At 40.2% G+C, this 14,324-nt stretch overlaps 1 non-coding gene across 1 annotated transcript; it reads left to right on the forward strand.

The window, feature by feature from the left end:
- Window positions 1-3,597: 3,597 nt before the first annotated feature.
- Trnad-guc (transfer RNA aspartic acid (anticodon GUC)) lies at window positions 3,598-3,669 on the forward strand. The gene has a single exon. It is a non-coding gene; the product is annotated as a tRNA-Asp (tRNA).
- The last annotated feature ends 10,655 nt before the right edge of the window (window positions 3,670-14,324 follow it).

Raw genomic sequence — 14,324 nt, forward strand, 5'->3', positions numbered from 1 at the left:
TCATCTTAATTGTGAAAACAAAGAATACGAATCATCTTACTCGCGCAGCAAGTAGCTTTAGCCACAGAAAACGAAAAAGAGGATACCTCCCAAATTCGTTCCATACTTCTCCAAACACAGGTACGATCGTTTTGTATAATCGTTCGATACTTCTTGGAAGATACAGTCGATCGCTTTATTTGACTCAGGAGCCTAATCAGAATCATGGTTCCCCGGTTCAACCAGGAGAATACGACGCGGAGACTCGTCGGTTCCGTCACTCAGCCCCCCAAATGGTATTCCATCGAACGCATTAATTCGCAGCGGCCGTACCCGAAGAAGGATGGACCCCGGTTGGTCGGTGGAACGCGCCCATGCGGATATTTATCTTTCGCGTAATTTATACGCGTCATTTTCGGATTCGTCGCTCCGGATTCGTTGTCGTCCGCTTTGAGATTTAAGCGCGCCGCTCGCGGCCTCCGCGCAGGCCCGTATACAACTCAAAAGCTGAATTTATTGACTGGCGGGACCGATAAATTGTTTCGTGGGTCCGTGGCAGGCCGATGCGACAGACGTTATTGAGCCATTAAATCGTGATTACCCGCGTGTTATTGGGTGCGGTGACACGGAGACGAGACCTTCTTCCCTGCCTCCTCGTTGAAACCTCGTCGACGACGTTTCTGCTCCGCGTTCGATCCAGTTCCAACGTTCTCGGTTCCTTTTTTTTCTCTTTTCTTTATTTTTTTCTTTTTTTTTCCCTCCCCCTTGCCATCACCGAATCTCGGAGCCACGGTTACTTTTCGCTTATTGCGTCTGTCCCGATGATGGATTCGCGACGAGCAGACGCGACGATTAAGCGCACGGAACGACCGGCTACGAAGCTGTAACAACGTTGTTTGTTTAATTGAAACGGAAGAAACGAACAAACACGGGACAGCTAAGTTACCGCGGGTTGTTTCGTATGTTCTTCTATGGTACGTTTTTGTATCGCGTGTTTCGTTTCAGTTTCTGGGGCGCAAGTATGCAAATATATATGACATACCAGATCCCGTGGTATGTCAATCTTTTGCAATCGAAGATTCTTCCATGACGAGGAATTAAATCGATGAAATTTTTTTAAACCGAAGTTACGTACACAAATTTTCCATGAAACTATTTGATGCGAGCTGTTGGGCTCAATTGTATGGTAATTGAGATTCACCGTTTGAGCATAAAGGGTTAAAAGTGTTTAAAAATTAGTTCGAACACTATCGAAAGAGAATTGAAAAATATTCACTTTTCTGTAAAATTCCAAAACGAATATACTTTATATTTTGTCTACAATATAGAGAACAAGCAAATAGTAATTTCTTTTCACGATTTACATTATTTTATAGTCAGTTTGTTCTTATTTCATATTTATTAAATCTCCACTGTCCCATGCATGGTAATCTTCAATATATTCTACCACATAAAAATCTACTCAAAATTTATCCGTATCTAAAACTCTTTGACAAAGAATTACCAAAAATACAAAAAATACCTCGAGATAGAAATTTTCGAAAAAGTTTACTCCACTACGTGTATTCGGTCTTCGTATCAGCGCCAACGTCCGATAGAATTACCGGAGACGGCAATTTAATCTCTTGCGCGGCGTGTATCGCTCAACGGTATTCTTTGTATCTCCTCTCAGTACCTTATATTGCATTCTTTCCGAAATCGTACAGTAGAAATCGAGAAGACCGCGATTTTACGAGACAGATCGGAGTGCATCGGCTTTTGTTGGAACGAGACTGCAATATTCGACGGAGAGGAATCGGACGAAGAGTAGAATAGTGGGGGGGGGGGGAGAGAAAAAAAGGGTAGCACGGCTCAATAGGGAATTTGCAGCGGCGTGCGTGCCGACAATAGCTAAGGGCCATAATTGCAGTCTAAATATGCATGCTGGATGCGGCTGTCGGGGCTGACTGTTCCATATTCAGCGATTAAGTGTGATGTACGAGTTTTGAGTGTCGCGGCATATCAAACAGGCGTAATCGTACGTGGAGCAATCCCCTCCCCGCCTCCTTTCCACCGCTTCTCCGCCCCCTCCGCCTCTCCGCCAACCCCCACCCGCTTCCCTGACTCGCTGTCTGTCGTTCTCCTCCTACCGCGCACCGAGTCCCCCCACCACGTGATAAATTCGCGCAATTAACTACGCCGCGCACGACGCCAATGGTACGAACGTATCGCGAATGCCAAATGAACGGCAATACGATTCTTGTCGGTTCCGATCGAGGAAGTATTTATATTACGCACGGGGACACGTTGAATGCCGATGCGATTCGATTCGCGAAAATTAGAGTGGGCGCTCCGCCCCCGTTACCCCCACTCCGCCCGTACTGTCGCTCGTCGGTTAGGTGTAACGAGTGGCCGATTCGCGGAACAGTTTTTCCACGAAAAATTATGTAGATCAGCCGCGAATATTTTCATTTTCCACGCGCGTACTTCACACTTGTTTCCCTCTCGCTTGTTTTTGGTACAGTTACATATTGCAGTTGTTTCTCCCTCGTTCGCTCTTGGAACAATTACATATCGCGCTTGTTTCTCCCTTGTTCGCTCTTGGAACAGTTATACGTCACACTTGTGTCTCTCTCGCTCTTTGAGCATCTAATGCGCACTGTGGTCAGTAGAGAGGATGGCATATTCGTAGCTACTGTCCGTTTGTGAGAAGATGGCTAACGAGTGTTTACATACATGTTTTGGTTCACTAAAGTTCGTTGCAAACATTGTTGCTACTAGTCGACGATGACAAAGATCGACAGAGGTCAATAGCGATGGTGGTATTTTAAAAATTAAATAAATTAGTTTTAAAAATTGGTAAAAATTTATTTTTAATTAACCGGAATGGCGCTGTACTAACTCGTTGGCGTTCTTCTTACAGATGGACAGTACAGTCGTTGACCGTATCATCGTTCAATTAGAGAAATGCAAGTGTGACATCTTTTTACATGTGTTTCTGTAGGTTGAGTTATTATGCTACAGCCAATCAGCAGTTTGTGCCATCTTTTTAACGGCCTACAGTACATAACGTTTATTTCATCGCGATACGGCATATTTCACGAAGAACTGAATATATCGAAAGTGTGTTCGTAAAAAGATATTGGTAAAGAAGGGGAACGTTATTGCATGAATAATTTTTCCACTCTTTGCGTATCGAATAATACTCGTGAGAACATTTTTTTGATAGTATCGGTTACTCGTGAGATATTCCGCCAGGGTGTCTGTTTTATCTCGTTACGGTGAAATATCTCACGAGGGACCGAAGATATAAAAAATATGTTTTTAAAAAAATTGGTACATAAAAGGGACATTGTATGAATAATTTTTTCAGTCCCATCCATATCGAACAATATCTGTATGAACACTCTTTTGATTCGTATCGAGATAAAATAGACACCCTGTACATACAAGGACAAGCACAATTTTATTCAAATAAGGGATGACGAATAAAACGTATTTAATCTCGATGTTTGTTCGATTGAATGGGACAATTGTTATAGGAATGTGTAAATATATATTACACTAGAATATAAAGAAAATACTTATTTATCATTAGTTGAATTGAAATTTTATTCCAAAGAAAAGAAATTTAAGAGATCCTCGATAGTATAGTGGTCAGTATCTCCGCTTGTCACGCGGAAGACCGGGGTTCGATTCCCCGTCGGGGAGTGGGATTAATTATTGTTTTTGAATATTTTTATTCTATTTCCATTTTATCCAATTATTAAGTATTACCAACTATGTATTGTCAGGTACACAGCAACGTATGCATAACCTTTTCATACTTCGTCCCTACCTATTCTGCTCGTGCATACATACCACACATTAATACATTAGTTTTCCTCTCTTTTTCTCCTATTTTCTTAACAAAAAAATATCGTACAATTTTTCCTCTCTACCTTTTTCTATACGAAAACAAATTCCATCTTCTAATATACGTATCTGATCTTCAATAGATCATTAAAGTAGAATTAAATGAAATTGACATAGTTTTAACTGTTAGTTTAACATAGTTTAACTGTCAATTAACCATCAATTAAACATCTTTCATTGCTACCTTTCTGAACATTTAAGTATATCATACACCCCTTCCCTGTGTATTCTTATTATACAATATTTATTCTGGCACAATAAACATTCGATTGCACAAAGAGACATCGACAACATAACTTTTACCAATTTACACGCTGGAAAATTTTCGATAAACACACTATCACAAAGGATGAAAAGTTAATTTCCTCAATTAACACGTGATGCTTCAACGAATGGAAATATAATATATCAATTTAACATTTGATTAATACTTGAAGAATCGAAATTTTTGGTATTTTCCTGATACCAAAGATTGAAATTCAGGCATAAATTTCAGAAAATGTTTGATTTTGGGACTCTTGGTGTCAGTATACGATATACGAGGAAGTGGCACGATTTCGCGGATTCTTAGAATTGACGTCAAATTCCAAGAATTTCCGCGAATCGAAATTTTGTTGGAGTTTCGAACGAATTTCTGAATCATGAATCCCGATTTTCTTTGTATCAGGAGAACATGATAGTCGAGGACATATAGTTTTAAGTAGTTTTAGCAGTTTGATAGGATCGGGTTAAAGAAATGGAAACAAATAAGGGACAAAAATAAAGTTTCTGTTGTCAGTGAAATTGATTTTATTTCAATACATCAATTCATCGGAAATGCAATCGCTTTTCTTCGATCCATTAACATATTCGCACTTGCATACTCATTACAAAAATGTTGTTCTTTAAAGTACTCTACTTGTGGAAAGTACTGTACCGTAAAGTACTCTACTGTACCGTAAAAATTACTATTCTAAACTCGCAGCCGATTAGCTCGGTACTACTCACGACGAATAATTATTGTTCGTCGCGAGTAATACCGATTACCAGGTCTCACCACGTGGAGGTTGCTGCGAGCGGAGACCCGGAGAGAGATAGATGGAATCAAAGTTCCATCGATCTCCCTCGACACGCAGTACAAACGAAGTTACTAAACCAAAGAGATGGAAGGAATCAATGTTCCTTCGATCTCCTCGTTTAGTTCTGCCAAGCAATTACATTATGGAAAAATTAGGCAAAATTGGGAAAGACGCGACGCGTACCGTGGAGTCGGTCCTACTAGGTCTATCCCGTTTCCCCTCAGTGGGCCCAATTCTCGAGGAAATGCGCGACGCCGTCCACTCCTCTGGAGGAGTGCCCCGTTTCTCCCAACTCCGCAGCCAGGAGCCACGCAGAGCGTGGACCTGACTCACGGAGGATGACGAAGAGAGGGTCTTATGGAACAAGGGCTTCCGCAGGGACCGGCAAAAATACCTGCCCCTGTGTTCGCAGCATGTTCTCTCTCAAAGCGGACTCACCAGAAGAAATGGCGATAGACCGTTCGGACCAGCTACACGGCCGGTCACTTGCTTATGCAACAAGCAGAGGTGACCGGGCTGAGGAACGAGGAAGCGAGCAAAAATAAGCTAAAGATTGAATAATTGCTTGACAGATAACAGATATTTGTACACGGTGGCCTTAAAATTAACTTATTCCAAGCTTAACTAAAGATCCCACGGCGGTTGCGACGATAGTGTCCTCTTCATTCTTCGTTCTTCGTTCTTCGTTCTTCGTTCTTCGTTCTTCGTTCTTCGTTCTTCGTTCTTCGTTCTTCGTTCTCCCGTGTGCCTACCTAAGAGAAACCTAAAGTCAAGGCATGATAGAAAAATGATAGAAAATAGAAATGAAGTTGGTTAGTGATTAAATACAGTCATGCAGTAACAAAGGAAATAAAGGCAAGAATGACAAAAAAATAAACATGGAAAAACAAGTACAAAGTAAAATCAGAGAACAAATAAAATAAATTACACAAAGAAACAATTAAAAACCAAAGAAAGGATCGAGAGAATGGTCGCCAGTACTGACCACCGCCTACCGGCGGCCAGTACCGGTTACCATGGTGGGGGGTCCCCCTTCCAGAAACCTAAAACGAAGAGATCCGTCCACCTCGGAGGCTCCAGGAAGAATGAAAATTTAAACAACCGGGGGCTCCTTATATACCCTCCGCAAGGTCACTTACCAGTAACTTACCGTTACTGCCATTGTCTTTGTTCGATCTAATCGAATATTTCAACAACTTGATGGCTTTTTAGCTATTATTTATACTAGTACATTGTTAATAATTGTTTAATCTACGGTCCTACGACGGTTGTTAATAAATATGATAAATAAACATCAAGATATTGCGAAATCTTCGAAGGCGAACGGTTTCGGTGAATGTTTGTTCATTTCCGCGATTGTTACTAACATTTATGCACGTTCCCAATATTCATCGAACAATGTGCATCTTATTTATGTATTGCAATTAATTAAGAAACTTATAGAAATTGATTTTGATCGAGACTCGATGTTAAAACGTGTTTCGTAAAGTTTTAAAGCATAGAAAGTAACAATTGTTCATTAGATACATTAATTTAACATTTGTTTAATTCTTATAATTTACACAATACGCGTAGAAGTGGTATTTTTTACATAAATGTGCCAAAAATCAATTAATCGCAGGTTCTGGATAGAAAAATCATCCCGATGAATACTTGTGAATCGATAATCGATACGTGTAGCCTTGAGAATGTCAGTTGGATCTCAGCGAAAAATTCCTTCGCGAACAAAGAATATTTCAACGAAATGATATTTTAAGCCATTATTTGTACTAGGACATTGTTAATAATTGTCCAAAGTATGGTCCTACGACGGTTGTTAATAAATATGATAAATAAACATCGAGATATTGCGAAATCTACGAAGACGAACGGTTTCGGTGAATGCTTGTCCATTTCCGCAATTATTACTAACATTTATACATGTTCCGAACATTTATCTTACAATATGCATCTTATTTATGCGTTAAATATGATTGATTCGCCTACAGCAATTAATTTTGACCGAGATTCGAAGTATAAACGTGTTTCTTAATGTTTCAAAACATGGAAAGTAACAATTGTTTATTAGATACATTAATTTAACCTTTGTTTCACTCTTATAATTTACACAATACGCGTACAAGTGATATTTTTTACATAAAAGTGCCGAAATTCAATTAATCGCTTTTTTAGAGAGAAAAATCATCGCGATGAAAACTTGTGAATCGATAATCGATACGTGTAGCCTTGAGAATGTCAGTTGGATCTCAAGGAAAACTTCCTTCGCGAACAAGAAATATTTCAACGAAATGATATTTTAAGCCATTATTTATTCTATGACACTGTTAATAATTGTTTAAACTACGGTCCTACGACGGTTCTTAATAATTCTTAAAACTCTTACAAAGCGACTAATAACAAGCGATAATAATCGCGGAAATGAATAAACATTCACCGAAACGGTTTGCCTTCGCAAATTTCACAAAATTTTGATGATTATTTATCGTAATTATTAAGAACCGTCGTAGTACCGTAGTTGAAACAGTTATAAACAATGTCCTAGTATAAATAATGGCTTAAAATATCATTTCCTTGAAATATTCTTTGTTCGCGATGGAATTTTTCATTGTTGTCCAACCGACATTGTCAAGGCTACACGTATCGATTATCGATTCACAACTGTCCATCACGATGATTTTTCTGTCTAGAAAAGCGATTAATTGAATTTCGGCGCTTTTAAGTAAGAAATGCTACTTCTACGTGTATTGTGTAAATTATAAGAATTAAACAAATGTTACATTAATGTATCTAATAAACAATTGTAACTTTCCATGCTTTAAAACTTCACGAAACACATTCTACTTTCAATCTCGATCTAAACCAATTTCAATAAGTTACTCCATCATTTTTAATGCATAAATAACATGCACATTGTTCGATCAATATTGGGAACATGCGTAAATGTTAATAACAATCGCTAAAATGAACAAACATTCACCGAAACCATTCGCCCTCGAAGATTTCGCAATATCTCGATGTTTGTTTATCATAATTATTAACAACCGTCGTAGGACCATGCCTTCGCCAATTATTAACAATGTCCTTGTATAAACAATGGCTAAAAATATCATTTCGTTGAAATATTCTTTGTTCGCGAAGGAATTTTTCGCTGAGATACAACTGACATTCTCAAGGCTACACGTATCGATTATCGATTCACAATTATTCATCGGGATGATTTTTCTATCCAGAACCTGCGATTAATTGAATTTTGGCACTTTTATGTAAAAAATACCACTTCTACGCGTATTGTGTAAATTATAAGAATTAAACAAATGTTAAATTAATGTATCTAATGAACAATTGTTACTTTCCATGCTTTAAAACTTTACGAAACACGTTTTAACATCGAGTCTCGATCAAAATCAATTTCTATAAGTTTCTTAATTAATTGCAATACATAAATAAGATGCACATTGTTCGATCAATATTGGGAACGTGCATAAATGTTAGTAACAATCGCGGAAATGAACAAACATTCACCGAAACCGTTCGCCTTCGAAGATTTCGCAATATCTTGATGTTTATTTATCATATTTATTAACAACCGTCGTAGGACCGTAGATTAAACAATTATTAACAATGTACTAGTATAAATAATGGCTAAAAAGCCATCAAGTTGTTGAAATATTCGATTAGATCGAACAAAGACAATGGCAGTAACGGTGAGTTACTGGTAAGTGACCTTGCGGAGGGTATATAAGGAGCCCCCGGTTGTTTAAATTTTCATTCTTCCTGGAGCCTCCGAGGTGGACGGATCTCTTCGTTTTAGGTTTCTGGAAGGGGGACCCCCCACCATGGTAACCGGTACTGGCCGCCGGTAGGCGGTGGTCAGTACTGGCGACCATTCTCTCGATCCTTTCTTTGGTTTTTAATTGTTTCTTTGTGTAATTTATTTTATGTGTTCTCTGATTTTACTTTGTACTTGTTTTTCCATGTTTATTTTTTTGTCATTCTTGCCTTTATTTCCTTTGTTACTGCATGACTGTATTTAATCACTAACCAACTTCATTTCTATTTTCTATCATTTTTCTATCATGCCTTGACTTTAGGTTTCTCTTAGGTAGGCACACCGAAGAACGAAGAACGAAGAACGAAGAACGAAGAACGAAGAACGAAGAACGAAGAACGAAGAGGACACTATCGTCGCAATCGCCGTGGGATCTTTAGTTAAGCTTGGAATAAGTTAATTTTAAGGCCACCGTGTACAAATATCTGTTATCTGTCAAGCAATTATCCAATCTTTAGCTTATTTTTGCTCGCTTCCTCGTTCCTCAGCCCGGTCACCTCTGCTTGTTGCATAAGCAAGTGACCGGCCGTGTAGCTGGTCCGAACGGTCTATCGCCATTTCTTCTGGTGAGTCCGCTTTGAGAGAGAACATGCTGCGAACACAGGGGCAGGTATTTTTGCCGGTCCCTGCGGAAGCCCTTGTTCCATAAGACCCTCTCTTCGTCATCCTCCGTGAGTCAGGTCCACGCTCTGCGTGGCTCCTGGCTGCGGAGTTGGGAGAAACGGGGCACTCCTCCAGAGGAGTGGACGGCGTCGCGCATTTCCTCGAGAATTGGGCCCACTGAGGGGAAACGGGATAGACCTAGTAGGACCGACTCCACGGTACGCGTCGCGTCTTTCCCAATTTTGCCTAATTTTTCCATAATGTAATTGCTTGGCAGAACTAAACGAGGAGATCGAAGGAACATTGATTCCTTCCATCTCTTTGGTTTAGTAACTTCGTTTGTACTGCGTGTCGAGGGAGATCGATGGAACTTTGATTCCATCTATCTCTCTCCGGGTCTCCGCTCGCAGCAACCTCCACGTGGTGAGACCTGGTAATCGGTATTACTCGCGACGAACAATAATTATTCGTCGTGAGTAGTACCGAGCTAATCGGCTGCGAGTTTAGAATAGTAATTTTTACGGTACAGTAGAGTACTTTACGGTACAGTACTTTCCACAAGTAGAGTACTTTAAAGAACAACATTTTTGTAATGAGTATGCAAGTGCGAATATGTTAATGGATCGAAGAAAAGCGATTGCATTTCCGATGAATTGATGTATTGAAATAAAATCAATTTCACTGACAACAGAAACTTTATTTTTGTCCCTTATTTGTTTCCATTTCTTTAACCCGATCCTATCAAACTGCTAAAACTACTTAAAACTATATGTCCTCGACTATCATGTTCTCCTGATACAAAGAAAATCGGGATTCATGATTCAGAAATTCGTTCGAAACTCCAACAAAATTTCGATTCGCGGAAATTCTTGGAATTTGACGTCAATTCTAAGAATCCGCGAAATCGTGCCACTTCCTCGTATATCGTATACTGACACCAAGAGTCCCAAAATCAAACATTTTCTGAAATTTACGCCTGAATTTCAATCTTTGGTATCAGGAAAATACCAAAAATTTCGATTCTTCAAGTATTAATCAAATGTTAAATTGATATATATAGAAGGTGTACACTGGTCAAAAATAGCAAACTTTTACCGTAACCTCGCACCCATGACCACACATCTCGCAAAGCGATAGCATCGCAAGTTTAATCGATCCGTTGATTAAATAATTTCATAGCTCAACATCGACACGGTTGATTCGCTATCGAAGAGCTCACGAATGTACGAATCACTAGGCTGGCACACGAGTCGATACGTGTTTCGTTGGTGCGTCCACGTACACAGGTAAATTACTACAATTACTCGTATACCTCGATTACAATTCGCGGATGTATCTACTTACGGGAGAAGACGTCCTTATAGACCATAGATAATAACGAGCGTTTCGTTCCGGAGGATCGGTTGATGCGCGTTCAACGAGCCCCTCGTAACAACGGGATAGAGACAAAGATGGACACGAACGAGAGCCACGACGAATCGTGGGGGGTTTGGAAGGGTGTGGAGGGAAGAGAACATAATTACCCCGTGTAATTGCGCCCGTAAGGATCCTTCCCGCAGAAACGGAACTCAAGGAGCCCCCGTCTGCAACGAGACGTCGTCTCTCCTCCCCTAGACGCAGGGCGGATGGTTCTCGATCGTGTTCACCGGTAATAAGCCTTAATCGGGGGTAGATTTAAGGTCACGTGATACCAACCTGGACTTTTTTGAATTACATCCTCGTCACACGCAACGAACGAAGAATCGGTTGCGCACACCCCCTTCCGAGAGTCGTGACGAGAGACACCTCGTGAATCTGTTCGTACTCATCAGTGTAACGTTGAGTTCTAGACTAAATGTACCTTGAGTTCTACGCTAAGTGGAAACGATACGATTTTAATGCGTAGAAACAGTATTTCAGACAAAAATTAGCTATTTCTCGAGATCAACTGTCATGGTTTCGTTCCAGAGTAGTTCTTGGGAGTAACTTTCAATCTTTTAGGACTAGAGTAGTAATACCAAAAGTATGCTTTTGAGAATGTCATTTAGTGTCTTAAGAATATAGTAGTAACATCGTAAGTACGCTTTTAGAAGTATCCTTCAGTCTCTCAGAACTAGAGTACCGATATCAAATGTACGCCTTTGAGAGTAACTTTTGGTCACTTATGAGTACAATAGTAACGCGAAAGGTACACTTCTGAAAGTATCTTTCAGTATTTTAGGATTATAATAGTAACATGAAAAATATGCTCTTAAGACTACCTTTCAATTTTGTAGAATTATAGTAGTAATACGAAAAATACGCTTTTAAGATTACCTTTCAATTTTTTTAGAATTATATCAGTAACGTCAAAAGTATCTCTGGAGAGTAGCCGTCAGTGTTTAGGATTGTGGTAGTAACGTCAAAAATATCTCTTGAGAGTATCCCACGGTACCAGTAACATTCGTACAGTAAAAATACGTTTTAAAAAATGTTTAATCTCGAAACCTTTGAAACAATTGAATTGAAACTCAGCTTGTCCCTCCTTTATCTCGATCCACGGTCTTGCTTAAGTTTCTTCGAAGTTGTAGACGCTACGCACTTGTGCGACAGACCGTAAATCCTGTCTATCGGAAGTCTTCCATGCCAGGCAGGAACAATGTGCTCGCAATTTGCGGTATTGTCGGGTAACCGGCTGGGGGAATTGGCTTTTCGGGGCACGGTTCCAGGTGGACCAGGAACGAGGTGTTGATCGTGCACGCGCGGTCTTCGAACGAGCGGAGCGCTTCGAACGTTTCGTGTCGTTCAAGTTTTGCGGCGATCGCGCGGCGAGCAAATTTAATTAACGTCCCCCGTAGCTGTGCCACGGTTTGGAGAATCGACGAGACCTCAGAACTCGATACGCGACACTTGCGCCCACTATATTTGTAACTTTCGATTCTGTTTCGAGGTTAGGGTACGCGACCGATTTGAATAGAGATACTCGTCCCGAGAAACTCCACGAAGACATCTCTCGTACGGATAATCGAGAAATAGAAAGAACAAAAGGTAATAAAAATACACAATTTCTAAAATGAATAAAAAGACATTTCGATAGATCGACATAGTCACAAAGTACGATCAAGTACAATCAAGCTACTATAAATATATATACATACATCGAGTACAAGTTTCTTTTTCTCTTTCTTTCGCAGTTAATATTTTTACGCACGGTTAACAATTTTCATGTTAGCGCAAAATTTCAATACATTTATGACGCCAATATTTTCTCGTTTCACGAACAAGATCCAGTTTTGAAAATCTTATTCAAGTATACCCACGAATCGAACGAATTTTCCACGAATAGGGTCACGCGTGATCGGTCCCCGTTCGACGTTGCAGAAATTCAATTTCTTCGAGACGCGTGTTTCCTCGACGGCCTTCCTTCACGGTCGCCATTTACAATTAGCTGGCGCCGCGACTGCAACAATAACGACCGCTCGTGTGCAATTATTAAGAAGAGGGCACGGTTAGATTTAGCCATGTGCAATACACTTTCCTTCCGTTGAGTTATGTTCGTGGTACACGCGACCAGGTCCGAGGAATCGCGAACGGAACCACACACACCCCCCTCCGTTTGCACGGGAAGACGCCTTGAGAATCCGCCTTAATTCCGACTCGGTCCACGGCGGTGATTCCGCATAATAAATTCCATCCCCGGACGACCAAGCTTTTGGCGTTACTCGCCATTAAGGGCATGTCTCGTCGTTAATTCGTTAAGAGTTAGCGATTCCTTTCCTCTGATTATCGTTGGAACGATACGCGACTACTGCTGGAATCATCGTCAGCTGCCGGTGACGTCGTCTCAATTAACACGGATATAATTCGACCTATTAACGACGAACGTTCGTTATTGGCCGGACGTGTCCCTCGTTGTTATAGATATACGATCGTTATTGCACTCCGAGTGCCATTCTGTCCGGTGATTGCGGATAACCAACGTTTTTGTCGCGCGAATTAAGCCCACGAGGACCGAGATGTCCTGAAACGTAGACTCTTCGCTCGAGAAAAGGGTACGGGATAAGATTCTTTAATCGCACGCTCATTTATTTCTCTAGTCTGGACTATGACTCGCTGGAACTGTGAGGTTGCATGTCTGTGTACCTTGAGAAAGAGTACGCAATGAGATCTTTAGCGGAGACTGTTGTGTTTACCTAAACTGGAGTATGTTACGACCATCTGCTTATTCAGGGACCTTGAGATAGTGGAATTTTATTCTAGAGAAGTACGGTAGGTCATGTTTTGAAATATCAGAGCTTACACTCAAGAAAGAGTAATATAATGTGATCTTTAGTTGGATACTGTTATCGTATATTTCACTCGAACTGGACTGTGTTACGAGCATCTGCTTGGTGCAACTATAGATGGGGTTGTAGAACGATATTCAGAGATCTCGAGACAATGGAATTCTATTCTAGATATCTACAGAGGGTCGTCCATTTGAGGTATCGGACGCAGAATTTTATTCTACACAGGTAAAGTAGACCGTCCATAGCTTTAAGGCAGCAGACATCGGCTCTTAACTTGGAAAAGAGTATAGAATGATTTTGTACGTGTCTAGACTGGGCTATGAGTCGCTTCGACCATCAATAGATATCGGAATCTCGAATAGAATACCACAGAATTTTATTTTACTGTACACAGGTATAGTAAATCGTCCATAACTTGTAACATGTATTGAGGTAGTGCATAGAATTTCATTCGACACGGTTATGGTACCGTCACTTTAAGCTCTCAAGATATTTTGAATATTATTTGCATAAATGAATTTGTTCCTTGAGAAGACGTGCGTTTATGTTTCAAAGGATACCAATCCTGCTGATTATCGTTTACGATATAAAGACGTTCCACGTACGTATGCTGTACGAAACGTTACTATTGTTATTGAGTGTACAATTGAACAAAATCAATACGGATCTTCGAAGTTCTCGTAGAGCTAAAACATAATAACTTTACCTCAGTGT

This window comes from Ptiloglossa arizonensis, chromosome 8 (genome assembly GCF_051014685.1).
Source record: "Ptiloglossa arizonensis isolate GNS036 chromosome 8, iyPtiAriz1_principal, whole genome shotgun sequence".
NCBI classification, from domain to species: Eukaryota; Metazoa; Arthropoda; class Insecta; order Hymenoptera; family Colletidae; genus Ptiloglossa; species Ptiloglossa arizonensis.